At 44.8% G+C, this 17672-nt stretch overlaps 1 long non-coding RNA gene across 1 annotated transcript in view; it reads right to left on the reverse strand.

Annotated features, from left to right (window-relative positions):
• The window catches only part of LOC135821097 (uncharacterized), a 72706-nt gene that overhangs the window by 48348 nt on the left and 6686 nt on the right, over positions 1 to 17672 (reverse strand). The window contains exon 3 of the long non-coding RNA XR_010554297.1: positions 16523 to 16594. This is a non-coding gene — a long non-coding RNA (uncharacterized LOC135821097). The remainder of the gene's footprint in view (positions 1 to 16522; positions 16595 to 17672) is intronic.

The raw sequence follows: 17672 nt of genomic DNA on the forward strand, positions 1-17672 counted from the left end.
CAGCAGCAGCAGCAGCAGCAGCAGCAGCAGCAGCAGCAGCAGCAGCAGCAGCAGCAGGACTTTCAGTCGATATAGTCGACATGTCTACTAAACAGTAAGTCTGACTCAATGACCAAACCAAGATGCTTGTGTTGCTTTACCACTGTGAGGTCTGTGAGGGATCCGGAAAGAGTAAATGCATAGGTTGGCTCTGAGTTCGGCAGGAATAATATCTCAGTCTTGGCGATATTAGGTCTTAATCTCCAGGTAGTCATTCACGGATGGACTTCGTTGATGCCGCACTGGAGACTGTCTCGCAGCCTCTCGCAGCCTCTCTAGACACTCATTGAACTGGAGCAGTGCATTATCGTCAGCAAATAAGGACACACCTTCAACATGACTGGGAAGATCATTAATATACACTAGGAAAAGGAGGGGCCCTAGGATGGATCCCTGCGGCACTCCGGACAGAACAGGTGAGGCATCTGAGAGTAGTCCACCTACAAAGACTACTTGCGTTCTGTCGGATAGGTAGTCTGTAATCCACTCTAGCGCTGCGCCACACACACACCGAAAACTTTGGAAAGTTTAGCAAGTAATGCACAGTGCCACACGGTGTCGAAAGCTTTCTCGAGGTCGAAAAAGCATATGGCAACTTTCCGCCCCATATGACGATGGTCGGCAATGTTTTGGATCAGCTTGGTGAGCTGTAGAGTGGTCGAGTCACCACGACGAAACCCAGATTGCGCGGGATCCAGAGCAGGAGAAATATGATTATATAATTGATTGAAGAAGAGCCGTTCGCAAAGTTTGGAAATACAGGACAGGAGGGAAATTGGGCGATAGTTACTCGCTTGGGATTTGCTGCCTTTGCACTTGTAAATAGGCACACATTTAGCCAATTTCCAGTCGGTAGGGAACTTGCCTCTGGTAAAGGAGAGGTTAAATAGGTGGCTAAGTGGAAATGAAATCGGAAGAGCTAGTTTCTTTCTTGAAGGAATGCGCAATGGAACTTGTAAAGACACTATCTCAGCTCTTTGCTTCCAACACGGAGTTCTACCTGGAAAAATCTTCCACGAGCGGCGTCAGATTTGGGTCATAAAGGGTACATGTGATCAAGCAACGAGATGCTATATCCCGAAATCCCATTTGCCACATCTCAAAAGAACTACGACAAAAACGCCTTTTTACTGTACATTCACAACATGACTTACAGTCCTTCTAATTTGGTTGTGGCTTTAAACAGCCCATCAGGTAGGTGAACAAGTTGATTAGTCTTCAAATATCTGGGAGAACAAAGTAGAATTTGGATAGGATGTATGGTCCTGGAAGAATATTGCGTGCTAGTTTGTAGGTGGAGTGTGTGGATTACAGTGAGGGCTGCGTCCCACCCGCCTGTATAGATTCACACAAAGTGTGAGTTACGAAGTCTGAATAAAATGTTGAACGGTTTCTGCTGGGATGACCACTACACCATAGCTCAGTGGTTACAGCATCGCTGGCTACAAGCGAGGGTCCCTGGTTCGAGTCTTGGTGGAGTCAGGCAATTTGTTCTTCAGACTGCTCCTGCTGCCATTGCCGTCATTGCCGATCTTGTCACTCTTCTAGTTGATGCGGTTCCTGTCACTGCCACGCCAGTAAGTGTCTTGTCCGGTTGTTTTTCCGGTGGTCTTGTTAATTGTGAGGTGACGTTGCTTGGTGTTGATGCTGCTGCGTTAGATCATCTTGTACCAGGATGATTCTTTGCTGGACGTCTCCTGTTGTCAGATGCGTGCGTCCAGATGTTGACAAGATCGGCAACGATGGTGATGGCAGTCTAAAGCACTGACATCAACGCCAAGCAACAGCAAAGATCGGCACTGACGGCAATGGCAGCGGCTCAAGCACTGACAGCGGCAATAGCTAGGGTCCACACGACTAGCCATTTGGTATGGGATGTGTTCACCGCACAGGCTGATTATTCTGATGTTAGTTCTGATAAGTATGAGTCGTCCATTGCTAGTCATTTGTTTGAGCATCCTGATTGTTGTGTTGTGTATTCAGATGATTTTGTTCGATTGTGTCATGTGTACGCAGTGCTAGATTGTTTTGAAGCCGTATACATCCACACAAAGAAACCCAACCTTTGCAAGCAAGCATAAGCAAATTAAATTCACACTTAGGCTGTTAGGTAGGTTGTCAAAACCTCGTTAGTTATGTCCAGTGATTGTCTCTTGTTGTCGCACTACAAGTCACGCTGATTGAATTTTCTCGCACTTGCACCTTTGTGTCATTATTGCTATGTGTATAGGTCACGCATTTTCGCTGTTAACTTTAGCTATCTTCTTCTTTGCGCTGCTTGACCACCTCCTTACCGTACTTAATTCAGTGTTCCTTTTCCTTTTCCTTTGCCTTTGTTTCATCTGATGAGAAGGCTTGAAAGTATACTTGTGAAACCAAAACTTTCAAGATTTTCGTAAAGAGCCTGAAGTGTGTCCTTTTTACGAGTATTGTCGCATTCTTGTCTCAGAGGAAACTGTCTATATAAGCAGTAAAGCAATAAGTTATGATTTTAAATAGTTACTCGGATGATGAGCCAATTTAATTATGGTAAAAGAGGAAAAGGACAACCTGTTACGAGTTATGACTAGGGACCATAGGGCTTGAAAGTGATGACGTCAAAACGGCCAGGGAGTAGTAAGTTGACATCAGATTTCTATTTTTGGATCCACTAAGGTGTGACTTTGCTATTGCCTAAGTATGTGTGTGCATAGCAACTAGTGTTTAAACCGAACACGGATTCTTCGAACGAATAATCTATCGAATAATTTCGCCCTCCATCGAACGAATAATCTACCATCTATCATACGCATGATGGCATTTTTCAACACTTTTCAGCACTTTTTAAGTAGTTTTTTTTTTTTAATTTTGCTGATTGTCGGATTTTGTTATGTGGAGGTGCCAACAGTACATAACCCCCCAGAGTGTGCAACGCCTGATCCAGCTCTGCATAGGGTCTTGGTCGAAAGTGGTCAAAGACCGAAAATCACATTCACTGCATCCATGTTTCCCTCGTATGGAAAGAACAGAAGTACAATGTACATGTATTACTAGATACCGATAGGAGATTAAACCTCGGAGGAGAAGAGATTGAGAAGAAATACTGCGAGCAGATCTACACAGTGCAAATATCAGTAGGGTCAGCACTGAGCAAAGATCGTGTTTTTTTCGATTTCTGATAATTCCTACGACTATTCGATAGCAATACACGAAAGTGACCATGTCAGTGTTTTCCAGAAAATACTGTCACCTAAGTTGCGCGGTGAAATCCGGCCCGAAGTGCAAATCCGGCGCCACGAATTGGCGCGAAGCCAGCTCCCATTACATCACTGGCGATTTGTGTGTATGAACTCAACGGTACGCACCTCGCGTAAAAGTTCGGAGTGCACGTGTTGCATACTAAAAACAGTTCAAAATTTCTTTCATTGACTTCACTCAAGCACAGCAGGATTTTTTCGATAGAGGAGTACCCAACATCCTGTTTCAACCTCCCTGTTCGCCGGACATTGGTTGGTTGGTAGGATTTATTTAAAGTCGAACAACGAACAGGCATGTCTGCCTCCTTATATGAAGACCACTTCTGGCAGTAAAACATTTTAAAGAAACGAGAAAGGAAAAAAGAAGAAGATAAGATCAAGAATGTATAGACTGAGGATACAGCTAGCCGGAGACTGAGCATACAGCTAGCCTCGGTATGTATCAGAGCATCAGGATTACTACATACTAGTATTCAAGACAGGGAAGGGGGCTTGCTGTCACGCTACAGTAAGACAATACGCGTGCAACACACCCTTGAACTGGAGGGGGGGGGGGGGGATGTTTCTCGCATCAGGTGGAAGACTGTTCCAAACGCGTGCAGCAGAAAGAGACACGGCATGAGTTCTGGATGGAAGCTGCAGCAGATGTTGTTGGGAGCCGGGCGTTTGGCCAGCCCTAGTCGGAGTGACGAAATCTCCAAATAATGCGCTGATCAGCGGCTGAGCACACTGTCTCACGCAAGAGCTGGTGTACACGAAGCAGGTTGTGTTCCGCATACACGGGAGTCATATGTGTACGGGGTCAGGTTGTACACGACATGAATCCAATCGGGAATGTGTGGGCTCTTCTCAAGATTTGACAAGAAGAGAATAATTCCACATCGCTGCGAGAATGCTGACCAGCTGGTGCAGGCACTGCACCTGGAGTGGGACTTGTTGACTCCTGACACGGTTTCCCCATACGTGGAGTCAATGTCACGTCGTGTTGAAGCCCTAATCGAAGCAGACTGCTGTTCTGTTAAGAAATAAACTGCTTCGAAACGATCTCCGTCTTCTTTACTTGTGCTGAACTGAAATGAATGTTACACTTGTCTTTGTTTGGTGCGGTTTTTACACTTTGATGTAAGCATGCATGCGTATGAGTACAGCACATGCACAGTTCATATGGCACACGCGCAACTGTAGATCACCAGTGTTGAAATATTTTATTCTCACCGTATGGTGTGACTGTTGTAGAGTAATGACCATCCAGCACTGGTGTTGATCTCTGGGCCTTCGTTTCTGATCACCACTGCCTCCCACAATTTGCGGCTTGCCCTGTCACTGGACCTTGCAATCACAGACACTGCTGAGAAGATGCTGTCCCTGACACTCAGGTTGATCCCTGCTTGCTTAGCTCACAGGTGGTCACCCCATGGCTTCTCCACAGTGCGCCACGAGCTTCAACATTGTGTTCCTCCAGTCTCGCCTCCAGTGTGTGACCCGTCTCTCCGATGTATTTTACCCTGCACAACTTGCATTGCAGACAGTATATCACATTCTTCCTCAAACATATTTTCACTCCACCCGACTTACAAGTTAGACATGGTCCCATTGGGCATCCTCTTCTCTTTGTCTTTCTGATGTTTGGCTCCTAAATGCAGCAGGGCGGACTTTGTGCTGAGTGACAGAGCTGACATTTGAGGCTACCCGCATGCTCGTAAACCACCCGGACTGGTAGCTTGTGCTTCCGGATAGCTTTGCTGACGCTGTGATGCACCCTGTCCGACTTATATGACAGCTTCAGAAACGCACAACATGGATTACCTCGGCGGCGACGCTTGGGTTTCCTTGCTGCTTCTCGGGCATTAACCTTTTATGTACCGCGCCCATCTCGAACCGTAAAAATATAATTACCGTTCGGCGCGCCGCACTTGAACCCGCCGGTCGGCGGCGTCCTTTCTCTGATTGACTCGCGGTTTTTGCAGTGGACAGCTGAGATCCCACTGAACATTTTGATGTATGATATGGGTAGGTCGCCATTTGAAAGTATGGAGACCGATCGCGGCGAAAAGTGCGCTTGGCAAATGCAGCGCTCTGCGATATATCTATAAGTTTGCCAATTTGGATCGTGTTTTCGTTCCGTCACGCTGCTGCTAATAGAGATATAGCCTTCTCCAGCTAATGTCGACATCCTCTAGTCGTGGTAGACACCTGGAGAGAGCTGAAGCAGCGATATCTCCTCAGAATCTGAATCGAAACTGCCAATTTTCATCGCTGAAGCCATCACAGCATTCGCTCTCCAAGTAGCAGCGAGAGGGAGGGCAGCGATGGCATAAAATCACGGCAGGCGGAGGTCATCCCCTAGTAACTATTTCTTGTCTTCTCAATCACCAATCCTAGCTCGACGTGAGTAGATCAGCAAAAACTGCATATCTCAAATCTGAAATGATTGCAATAATTTGAATATTTGACGCAATTGTTTGCGTCTGGTAATTAGACGATACATCCGTTTTCCGCCCCTTCTGTTGCTGTTCATGCATGCAACTAGTGCCTGTGGTATCCTTTTGTCACTGTGCGTCCCAATGGCTGTCCCTGATACGTCTATACTTTATTTCAAATGTAGCGATCTCAATTGTCAGAATTACGCACAATTGGCTCATAATTGGGTATTCCGTGTATGCCCTCTACTAATAGCTGCATGCTGGATTACAGTATGTTGACAAATGGACCCATTCATTACTATAGATTCAGAAAAACATAACTTGCACTTACAAAATGCGTCTAGATTTTATCCTATAGGTCCATCATTGACGAGGAGTACCCTACGCATACATTAGATGCGCGGTACATAAAGGGTTAATGATGAGGCTCTCTGGATAGTAGTTGAGTTGAAGTTGGTCTTGAATTTTCTGTTCACTTTCTTCACACATGGTGTCATTGGAAGACAGACGTTGTGCTCTTTCAAAGAATTGAGACTTGGCAACTGCAAGTTTGATGTGATGGGACACAGCAAATGCGTAGTCTATCAGCAATCCACTATTGCATGGATTTTGGAAGAGCTTGTACGTCATCTGGCCCGACTGTTGTATGGCAATCGTCACGTCCAAGTTATCAATCCAGCCTTTGCTACTGCTGAGCTCGTAGGTGAACTTGAGTCGGTCGTGTCCTGCATTGAAGTGCTGTATTAGCTCCAAGAGGCGTTTCTCACCGTGGGTCCAGAGAATGATCACATCATAAACGTACCGTTTGTACAGCACAGGCAGAACCGGTAAATCGGCAAGAAGGCGCGTTTCCAGAGAATGCATGAACAATATTGCGAATGGTGGTGCTAGATTATTGCCCATTGCAACTCCCTCTAGCTGGTGGTAAATTTGTCCCCGAACCTGAAGAAATTGTTACTGAGAACAAATTGAAGCAAGTACTTGACTTCCTTTCTTCATCGTCACACCTTTTTGGCGGTTGTTTAAACCCACGCTGCTTGATCTTCCAGAGTTTCCAGTCGCCCACAGTGTCAGAAACAGTCTCGTTGTCTGAAACCTCTACCTCTTGAGGCTGGGCTTGCTGCCAGCGCAACGTGTAGGCCATCCGTTCGACAGACGTAATCACCTCCGAATGCTCACGATCCGTAAACTTGCCTGTCGAAGGAACAAAGCTCGGTCCAAGCTCCAGAATCCGCCTGGTGCTGTCCGGCACACAATCATCCACAACCAATGCCCGCTGGACACTGGATCCATCACATGTCGCCGCACTACTGGTCCGAGCGCCAAGCTGGGCTTTTGATGCGGCTTGCGTAATTTCATGCTCTTGCTGGCCAGCTTCTGCACGAAGCTTGCCAAGCTTCCGGGCTAGCCTTGCATTTGCATCGATGCGCTCCTTAGTGGCTACGCAACTCTTAATGGTACGGATCCGTATGTAGTCCTACCGAGAGGATGACCAGAGCTTGTCCCGAAAGTGCGTGCTCTGTCTCAAGCGAAAGTCCTTCTCTGCACGCTCAGAAAACGAAGGCAGTACTGGTGTCTTCTTTTTTGGCGAACTTGCTTGTGCCTGGAAGACCTTGGCTGTCAGGTACCCTGGGTTATAAATCGCGGAATAAAGTTTTCCCTCCGACATTGTAGCAGAAATGACCACTGACACTCGCTTCTTTGCAACTTGCACGCCCGTTGCACATAGTGCCACGGTGCCGCGCTCTGGGAAGAGGAGAACCACGAACGAACGCTACTTTTATTTACCTAACAATCCAGGCGTGTACCTGAAGTTCGATTAAAAGTTAATTTGTGCTCTGTGCCTTCACTCGTCTACCACTACATTGGTGGCAGCGGTGCGTGAACTCGTCCCTTGACTATTTATGGAACGCCAGTCTCGTTTTTAGTACCCACTACATTGGTGGCTGTGGTCTACCTAGTCAGTCATCAAGTTATGGCTCAACCTGCTGCTGCTCCCACAGCTGCTGCACCTGCCGTCGCTGCTCCTGCTGCTACATTGTACGTGAAGTGTGTGGGTAACAGTGAGGTCTGCATCCCACCCACCAGTGTCGATTAACACAAAGTGTGAGGAACGAAGTCTGAAGAAAATGTTGAACGCACTCTGCTGGGATGATGACCACACCATAGCTCAGTGGTTACAGCATCGCTGGCTACAAGCGAGGATCCCTGGTTCGAGTCCTGGTGGTGACAGTGAAATTTTTCTTCAGACTGTCCCCGTTTGTGTCTTTCCCTCAAATTTGTGAATTTTGTATACTTCCTCCGCTAAGCAAAACTTCCTTTTTAGTGTTTTTAGTGTTCTTGCCCTGATACTTGCCATGATAGTTTTATTTGCAGTAGCTGGGAAGCTGGGAAGCTAGTATCTGCTGTGACCACCATTATTTGCGATGACTTCCTGCAGACGGTTTGGCATGGATGTTGCTAAACTCGCCACATCGGCAGATCCGAGCCTTGTGCAGCTTATCTGCAGTTTGGCAGTTGTGTGCCGCCATTCATCGTTTCAGCAAGCTCCAAATGTTCTCGATCGGGTTTAGGTCTGGTGAACGAGCAGGTTGAAACGCAATGATCAGCATGCCGTTGTCGAGGATGTGCTGCTGCGCGTTAAGTGACAGAGACACAGCGCCGAGGACGTGCACCTTCGCCGGATGCTGTGACTGCTCAAGAACAGGCACAGAATCGCGAGGAAACCAGAACATGATTCGACCGTCGGGGCAGGCAGCGAAGCAAGCTTCGTCGGCGGATACCGTCTGGTCGAAGGCATGGTCTTGGTGGACGATTGCCCACACAAGACGGTGGAGCTTGTGTGCCTCTGTGAGGACGACTTTCTTATGCGGAAGCCAATGCGATGGGATTCTGATAGGCCCCGTCTCACCTGCCTAGCACCTACTGCTGGACCGACATTAGCCAAGTCGGCTGCTGCTTTCTCGCTGCTGGAATAGCGGTTGTTTTCAACAAAATGCTGTATGTGCTGAAGTCCATCAGGGCCTAGTGTGGGCTAAGCGCCACTTCCCGCTTTCGTCTTCACTGTAACACCAGCCTCGACCTTCTCTTTCTGCTCGTATCTCCATTGCTTTGATGTTTTGCTCGCTTACCGGGGTTTTCTTATAGCCGGTCAAGTCATGAACGTGCCTGCTTCCTAACCCAGGTCGGTAGAGCGCATCTATGTGCTCTCTTCTGCACAGTTCTTTTCCAGGGAAATACTGGTGGTTGGGGACGTTCCTCATCTTCCTCAGATTACACCACGAATGCTTCTTTGCACAACTCTTGTTGCAATGGTTAACACGTGGCGGTGAAGGGGGGGGGTGGGATTCCGCAAAGGTTAGCCATTGGCGAGTGCTGTGTTCTTTAGTGGGAAAGCTAGCCATTGGCTAGTGCTGTGGTCTTTAGTGCGAAAGCCATCCACTTGTTGGAAACGCTTCGCACGTCTTCGACCAAGTCGACTTCCAACATACTCATATCAAAAATACCAAAAAAAGGATGCCTGGCCCCGTACCATTCGTATATGGGTGTTTGCATCGGATCCACATGACTGTGCCCTGCATGGCAGTGCATGCAACGCTCTGTACGTGCTGAGCACTCTGAGGGCGCTGGCCCCAGTCAATTAACCGGATTTCCATGTCCACGACAGTAGTTTGTACGTGAAGTGTGCGGGTTACAGTGAGGTCTGCGTCACACCAACCGGTGTAGATTCACACAAAGTATGAGGTACGAAGTCTGAAGAAAATGTTGGACGGTCTCTGCTGGGATGACGTCTACACCATAGCTCAGTGGTTACAGCATCGCTGGCTACAAGCGAGGGTCCCTGGTTTGAATCTTGGTGGTGACAGTCAATTTTTTCTTCGGACTGTTCCCATTTCTTGGTCAGGTGCATTTTCTGCTTCAATGTCGGCGGAAACATTTAGTTCCATATTTTACCATGTGAAGTTCATCCACCGTCCGTAGAGGGCTCAATTTGCGAAAGGGAAAGAGTGGGATACAAACACAGCAGAACGAGCAGTTGCGGTTTCGTAACTCCGAGTTTCACGAACTTAACCGATCATCAAACTAAAATTGGTAATGACCCTGCCAGGCTATAATTATACATGTACCGTGAATGTGGCAAGTCCAGCATAACAATTACCATTATGATATATATCGCGACACAGCGTATGCGAGAAAGTTTTAGTTATCTGCAGGTTATTGCCCACCGTACGAGGCAGAACGCCAGTCGAACACGCAATGCGCTGACGATGCTTGAATACCGGATGTCTTTATTGCGCTCTGCGAGCCGACCGGAAAGGGTCGCCAGGAAACGTGAGCACTCCGGCCCCGCCATCCCATTCGTGGCGAACACAAGAGGGGTGAAAGAGCCTCTCTCGACTTCGGTGACCCTAGCACCGAACTGCTGCTTCTTTTGCCGTTCATGGGCCCTGAGTTGGTTAGTTGGTCCCACGGTTGGGATGGCGGGGCCGGAGTGCTCACGTTTCCTTGCGACCCTTGCCGGTCGGCTCGCAGAGCGCAATAAAGACATCCGGTATTCAAGCATCGTCAGCGCATTGCGTGTTCGGCTGGCGTTCTGCCTCGTACGGTGGGCAATAACCTGCTTTCGCGGTTGCCGGTCCTCCTACCAACGTCGCGTCCGCTCGTCGTTGTTGGTGCAGTGTCGACAGGCTGCCGGCTGAGATTCAGTGTCCCTGCGTCAATCTGGACAATAATAATTATAACAATGGTAGTAGTAGTAGTAGTAGTAGTAGTAGTAGTAGTAGTAGTAGTAGTAGTAGTAGTAGTAGTAGTAGTAGTAGTAGTAGTAGTAGTAGTAGTGTAGTAGTAGTAGTAGTAGTAGTAGTAGTAGTAGTAGTAGTAGTAGTAGTAGTAGTAGTAGTAGTAGTAGTAGTAGTAGTAGTAGTAGTAGTAGTAGTAGTAGTAGTAGTAGTAGTAGTAGTAGTAGTAGTAGTAGTAGTAGTAGTAGTAGTAGTAGTAGTAGTAGTAGTAGTAGTAGTAGTAGTAGTAGTAGTAGTAGTAGTAGTAGTAGTAGTAGTAGTAGTAGTAGTAGTAGTAGTAGTAGTAGTAGTAGTAGTAGTAGTAGTAGTAGTAGTAGTAGTAGTAGTAGTAGTAGTAGTAGTAGTAGTAGTAGTAGTAGTAGTAGTAGTAGTAGTAGTAGTAGTAGTAGTAGTAGTAGTAGTAGTAGTAGTAGTAGTAGTAGTAGTAGTAGTAGTAGTAGTAGTAGTAGTAGTAGTAGTAGTAGTAGTAGTAGTAGTAGTAGTAGTAGTAGTAGTAGTAGTAGTAGTAGTAGTAGTAGTAGTAGTAGTAGTAGTAGTAGTAGTAGTAGTAGTAGTAGTAGTAGTAGTAGTAGTAGTAGTAGTAGTAGTAGTAGTAGTATAGTAGTAGTAGTAGTATAGTAGTAGTAGTAGTAGTAGTAGTAGTAGTAGTAGTAGTAGTAGTAGTAGTAGTAGTAGTAGTAGTAGTAGTAGTAGTAGTAGTAGTAGTAGTAGTAGTAGTAGTAGTAGTAGTAGTAGTAGTAGTAGTAGTAGTAGTAGTAGTAGTAGTAGTAGTAGTAGTAGTAGTAGTAGTAGTAGTAGTAGTAGTAGTAGTAGTAGTAGTAGTAGTAGTAGTAGTAGTAGTAGTAGTAGTAGTAGTAGTAGTAGTAGTAGTAGTAGTAGTAGTAGTAGTAGTAGTAGTAGTAGTAGTAGTAGTAGTAGTAGTAGTAGTAGTAGTAGTAGTAGTAGTAGTAGTAGTAGTAGTAGTAGTAGTAGTAGTAGTAGTAGTAGTAGTAGTAGTAGTAGTAGTAGTAGTAGTAGTAGTAGTAGTAGTAGTAGTAGTAGTAGTAGTAGTAGTAGTAGTAGTAGTAGTAGTAGTAGTAGTAGTAGTAGTAGTAGTAGTAGTAGTAGTAGTAGTAGTAGTAGTAGTAGTAGTAGTAGTAGTAGTAGTAGTAGTAGTAGTAGTAGTAGTAGTAGTAGTAGTAGTAGTAGTAGTAGTAGTAGTAGTAGTAGTAGTAGTAGTAGTAGTAGTAGTAGTAGTAGTAGTAGTAGTAGTAGTAGTAGTAGTAGTAGTAGTAGTAGTAGTAGTAGTAGTAGTAGTAGTAGTAGTAGTAGTAGTAGTAGTAGTAGTAGTAGTAGTAGTAGTAGTAGTAGTAGTAGTAGTAGTAGTAGTAGTAGTAGTAGTAGTAGTAGTAGTAGTAGTAGTAGTAGTAGTAGTAGTAGTAGTAGTAGTAGTAGTAGTAGTAGTAGTAGTAGTAGTAGTAGTAGTAGTAGTAGTAGTAGTAGTAGTAGTAGTAGTAGTAGTAGTAGTAGTAGTAGTAGTAGTAGTAGTAGTAGTAGTAGTAGTAGTAGTAGTAGTAGTAGTAGTAGTAGTAGTAGTAGTAGTAGTAGTAGTAGTAGTAGTAGTAGTAGTAGTAGTAGTAGTAGTAGTAGTAGTAGTAGTAGTAGTAGTAGTAGTAGTAGTAGTAGTAGTAGTAGTAGTAGTAGTAGTAGTAGTAGTAGTAGTAGTAGTAGTAGTAGTAGTAGTAGTAGTAGTAGTAGTAGTAGTAGTAGTAGTAGTAGTAGTAGTAGTAGTAGTAGTAGTAGTAGTAGTAGTAGTAGTAGTAGTAGTAGTAGTAGTAGTAGTAGTAGTAGTAGTAGTAGTAGTAGTAGTAGTAGTAGTAGTAGTAGTAGTAGTAGTAGTAGTAGTAGTAGTAGTAGTAGTAGTAGTAGTAGTAGTAGTAGTAGTAGTAGTAGTAGTAGTAGTAGTAGTAGTAGTAGTAGTAGTAGTAGTAGTAGTAGTAGTAGTAGTAGTAGTAGTAGTAGTAGTAGTAGTAGTAGTAGTAGTAGTAGTAGTAGTAGTAGTAGTAGTAGTAGTAGTAGTAGTAGTAGTAGTAGTAGTAGTAGTAGTAGTAGTAGTAGTAGTAGTAGTAGTAGTAGTAGTAGTAGTAGTAGTAGTAGTAGTAGTAGTAGTAGTAGTAGTAGTAGTAGTAGTAGTAGTAGTAGTAGTAGTAGTAGTAGTAGTAGTAGTAGTAGTAGTAGTAGTAGTAGTAGTAGTAGTAGTAGTAGTAGTAGTAGTAGTAGTAGTAGTAGTAGTAGTAGTAGTAGTAGTAGTAGTAGTAGTAGTAGTAGTAGTAGTAGTAGTAGTAGTAGTAGTAGTAGTAGTAGTAGTAGTAGTAGTAGTAGTAGTAGTAGTAGTAGTAGTAGTAGTAGTAGTAGTAGTAGTAGTAGTAGTAGTAGTAGTAGTAGTAGTAGTAGTAGTAGTAGTAGTAGTAGTAGTAGTAGTAGTAGTAGTAGTAGTAGTAGTAGTAGTAGTAGTAGTAGTAGTAGTAGTAGTAGTAGTAGTAGTAGTAGTAGTAGTAGTAGTAGTAGTAGTAGTAGTAGTAGTAGTAGTAGTAGTAGTAGTAGTAGTAGTAGTAGTAGTAGTAGTAGTAGTAGTAGTAGTAGTAGTAGTAGTAGTAGTAGTAGTAGTAGTAGTAGTAGTAGTAGTAGTAGTAGTAGTAGTAGTAGTAGTAGTAGTAGTAGTAGTAGTAGTAGTAGTAGTAGTAGTAGTAGTAGTAGTAGTAGTAGTAGTAGTAGTAGTAGTAGTAGTAGTAGTAGTAGTAGTAGTAGTAGTAGTAGTAGTAGTAGTAGTAGTAGTAGTAGTAGTAGTAGTAGTAGTAGTAGTAGTAGTAGTAGTAGTAGTAGTAGTAGTAGTAGTAGTAGTAGTAGTAGTAGTAGTAGTAGTAGTAGTAGTAGTAGTAGTAGTAGTAGTAGTAGTAGTAGTAGTAGTAGTAGTAGTAGTAGTAGTAGTAGTAGTAGTAGTAGTAGTAGTAGTAGTAGTAGTAGTAGTAGTAGTAGTAGTAGTAGTAGTAGTAGTAGTAGTAGTAGTAGTAGTAGTAGTAGTAGTAGTAGTAGTAGTAGTAGTAGTAGTAGTAGTAGTAGTAGTAGTAGTAGTAGTAGTAGTAGTAGTAGTAGTAGTAGTAGTAGTAGTAGTAGTAGTAGTAGTAGTAGTAGTAGTAGTAGTAGTAGTAGTAGTAGTAGTAGTAGTAGTAGTAGTAGTAGTAGTAGTAGTAGTAGTAGTAGTAGTAGTAGTAGTAGTAGTAGTAGTAGTAGTAGTAGTAGTAGTAGTAGTAGTAGTAGTAGTAGTAGTAGTAGTAGTAGTAGTAGTAGTAGTAGTAGTAGTAGTAGTAGTAGTAGTAGTAGTAGTAGTAGTAGTAGTAGTAGTAGTAGTAGTAGTAGTAGTAGTAGTAGTAGTAGTAGTAGTAGTAGTAGTAGTAGTAGTAGTAGTAGTAGTAGTAGTAGTAGTAGTAGTAGTAGTAGTAGTAGTAGTAGTAGTAGTAGTAGTAGTAGTAGTAGTAGTAGTAGTAGTAGTAGTAGTAGTAGTAGTAGTAGTAGTAGTAGTAGTAGTAGTAGTAGTAGTAGTAGTAGTAGTAGTAGTAGTAGTAGTAGTAGTAGTAGTAGTAGTAGTAGTAGTAGTAGTAGTAGTAGTAGTAGTAGTAGTAGTAGTAGTAGTAGTAGTAGTAGTAGTAGTAGTAGTAGTAGTAGTAGTAGTAGTAGTAGTAGTAGTAGTAGTAGTAGTAGTAGTAGTAGTAGTAGTAGTAGTAGTAGTAGTAGTAGTAGTAGTAGTAGTAGTAGTAGTAGTAGTAGTAGTAGTAGTAGTAGTAGTAGTAGTAGTAGTAGTAGTAGTAGTAGTAGTAGTAGTAGTAGTAGTAGTAGTAGTAGTAGTAGTAGTAGTAGTAGTAGTAGTAGTGGTAGTGGTAGTGGTAGTGGTAGTGGTAGTGGTAGTGGTAGTGGTAGTGGTAGTGGTAGTGGTAGTGGTAGTGGTAGTGGTAGTGGTAGTGGTAGTGGTAGTGGTAGTGGTAGTGGTAGTGGTAGTGGTAGTGGTAGTGGTAGTGGTAGTGGTAGTGGTAGTGGTAGTGGTAGTGGTAGTGGTAGTGGTAGTGGTAGTGGTAGTGGTAGTGGTAGTGGTAGTGGTAGTGGTAGTGGTAGTGGTAGTGGTAGTGGTAGTGGTAGTGGTAGTGGTAGTGGTAGTGGTAGTGGTAGTGGTAGTGGTAGTGGTAGTGGTACGTGTAGTGGTAGTGGTAGTGGTAGTGGTAGTGGCAGTGGCAGTGGCAGTGGCAGTGGGAGTGGCAGTGGCAGTGGCAGTGGCAGTGGCAGTGGCAGTGGCAGTGGCAGTGGCAGTGGCAGTGGCAGTGGCAGTGGCAGTGGCAGTGGCAGTGGCAGTGGCAGTGGCAGTGGCAGTGGCAGTGGCAGTGGCAGTGGCAGTGGCAGTGGCAGTGGCAGTGGCAGTGGCAGTGGCAGTGGCAGTGGCAGTGGCAGTGGCAGTGGCAGTGGCAGTGGCAGTGGCAGTGGCAGTGGCAGTGGCAGTGGCAGTAGCAGTAGCAGTAGCAGTAGCAGTGGCAGTAGCAGTAGGAGTGGCAGTGGCAGTGGCAGTGGCAGTGGCAGTGGCAGTGGCAGTGGCAGTGGCAGTGGCAGTGGCAGTGGCAGTGGCAGTGGCAGTGGCAGTGGCAGTGGCAGTGGCAGTGGCAGTGGCAGTGGCAGTGGCAGTGGCAGTGGCAGTGGCAGTGGCAGTGGCAGTGGCAGTGGCAGTGGCAGTGGCAGTGGCAGTGGCAGTGGTAGTGGTAGTGGCAGTGGCAGTGGCAGTGGCAGTGGCAGTGGCAGTGGCAGTGGTAGTGGTAGTGGTAGTGGTAGTGGTAGCAGTAGCAGTAGCAGCAGCAGCAGCAGCAGCAGGACTTTCAGTCGATATAGTCGACATGTCTACTAATCAGTAAGTCTGACTCAATGACCAAACCAAGATGCTTGTGTTGCTTTACCACTGTGAGGTCTGTGAGGGATCCGGGAAGAGTAAATGCATAGGTTGGCTCTGACTTCGGCAGGAATAATATCTCAGTCTTGGCGATATTAGGTCTTAATCTCCAGGTAGTCATTCACGGATGGACTTCGTTGATGCCGCACTGGAGACTGTCTCGCAGCCTCTCGCAGCCTCTCTAGACACTCATTGAACTGGAGCAGTGCATTATCGTCAGCAAATAAGGACACACCTTCAACATGACTGGGAAGATCATTAATATACACTAGGAAAAGGAGGGGCCCTAGGATGGATCCCTGCGGCACTCCGGACAGAACAGGTGAGGCATCTGAGAGTAGTCCACCTACAAAGACAACTTGCGTTCTGTCGGATAGGTAGTCTCTAATCCACTCTAGCGCTGCGCCACACACACACACCGAAAACTTTGGAAAGTTTAGCAAGTAATGCACAGTGCCACACGGTGTCGAAAGCTTTCTCGAGGTCGAAAAAGCATATGGCAACTTTCCGCCCCATATGACGATGGTCGGCAATGTTTTGGATCAGCTTGGTGAGCTGTAGAGTGGTCGAGTCACCACGACGAAACCCAGATTGCGCGGGATCCAGAGCAGGAGAAATATGATTATATAATTGATTGAAGAAGAGCCGTTCGCAAAGTTTGGAAATACAGGACAGGAGGGAAATTGGGCGATAGTTACTCGCTTGGGATTTGCTGCCTTTTCACTTGTACATAGGCACAAATTTAGCCAGTTTCCAGTCGATAGGGAACTTGCCTGTGGTAAAGGAGGGGTTAAATAGGTGGCTAAGTGGAAAAGAAATCGCAAGAGCTAGTTTCTTTCTTGAAGGAATGCGCAATGGAACTTGTAAAGACACTATCTCAGCTCTTTGCTTACAACACGGAGTTCTACCTGGAAAAGTCTTCCACGAGCGGCGTCAGATTTGGGTCATAACGGGTACATGAGATCAATCAACGAGATGCTATATCCCGAAATCCCATTTGCCACATCTCAAAAGAACTATGACAAACACGCCTTTTTACGGTACATTCACAACGTGACTTACAGGTATTGTAATTTGGTTGTGGCTTTGAACAGCCCGTCAGGTAGGTAAACAAGTTGATTGTCCTCCAAATCTCTGGGAGAACAAAGTAAAATTTGGATAGGATGTATGGTCCTGGAAGAATATTGCGTGCTTGTTTGTAGGTGGAGTGTGTGGGTGGGCTGCGTCCCACCCGCCTGTATAGATTCACACAAAGTGTGAGTTACGAAGTCTGAAGAAAATGTTGAACGGTTTCAATGGCTAGGGTCCACACGACTAGCCATTTGGTATCGGATGTGTCCACGGCACATGCTGATTATTCTGATGTTAGTTCTGATAAGTATGAGTCGTCCATTGCTAGTCATTTGTTTGAGCACCCTGATTGTTGTGCTGTGTATTCAGATGATTTTGTTCGATTGTGTCATGTGTACGCAGTGCTAGATTGTTTTGAAGCCGTATACAGAAAAAACCCAACCTGTGCAAGCAAGCATAAGCAAATTAAATTCACACTTAGGCTGTTAGGTAGGTTGTCAAAACCTCGTTAGTTATGTCCAGTGATTGTCTCTTGTTGTCGCATTACATGTCACGCTGATTGAGTTTTCTCGCACTTGCATTTTTGTGTCATTATTGCTATGTGTATAGGTCACGCATTTTCGCTGTTTACTTTAGCTATCTTCTTCTTTGCGCTGCTTGACCACCTCCTTACCGTACTTAATTCAGTGTTCCTTTTCCTTTTCCTTTGCCTGCATTTCACCTGATGAGAAGGCTTGAAAGTATACTTGTGAAACCAAAACTTTCAAGATTTTCGTAAAGTCCTTTTATGAGTATTGTCGCATTCTTGTCTCAGAGGAAACTGTGTATATAAGCAGTAAAACAATAAGTTATGATTTTAAATAGTTTTACTCCGATGGTGAGCCAATATATTATGATAAAAGAGGAGAAGGACAACCTGTCACGAGTTATGACTAGGGACCATTAGCAAGCCGTGAAACTACTACGCGAAGGGGGAGCTGGTTTAGAGACCAGTCGTGACAATGTGAAACATGTTCGTGTCTCATGAGTTCGGATGGGTCTACTCGTCATGACCGCTACGAGTGGGTTTTGAGCTATTTCCCAAATTTCGAAAATGTCTCAACCCATTCTTGATGGAATAAAGCCTAAACTGTCGCAGTGC

The sequence above is a fragment of the Sycon ciliatum genome, chromosome 7, assembly GCF_964019385.1.
Source record: "Sycon ciliatum chromosome 7, ocSycCili1.1, whole genome shotgun sequence".
Lineage (NCBI taxonomy): Eukaryota > Metazoa > Porifera > Calcarea > Leucosolenida > Sycettidae > Sycon > Sycon ciliatum.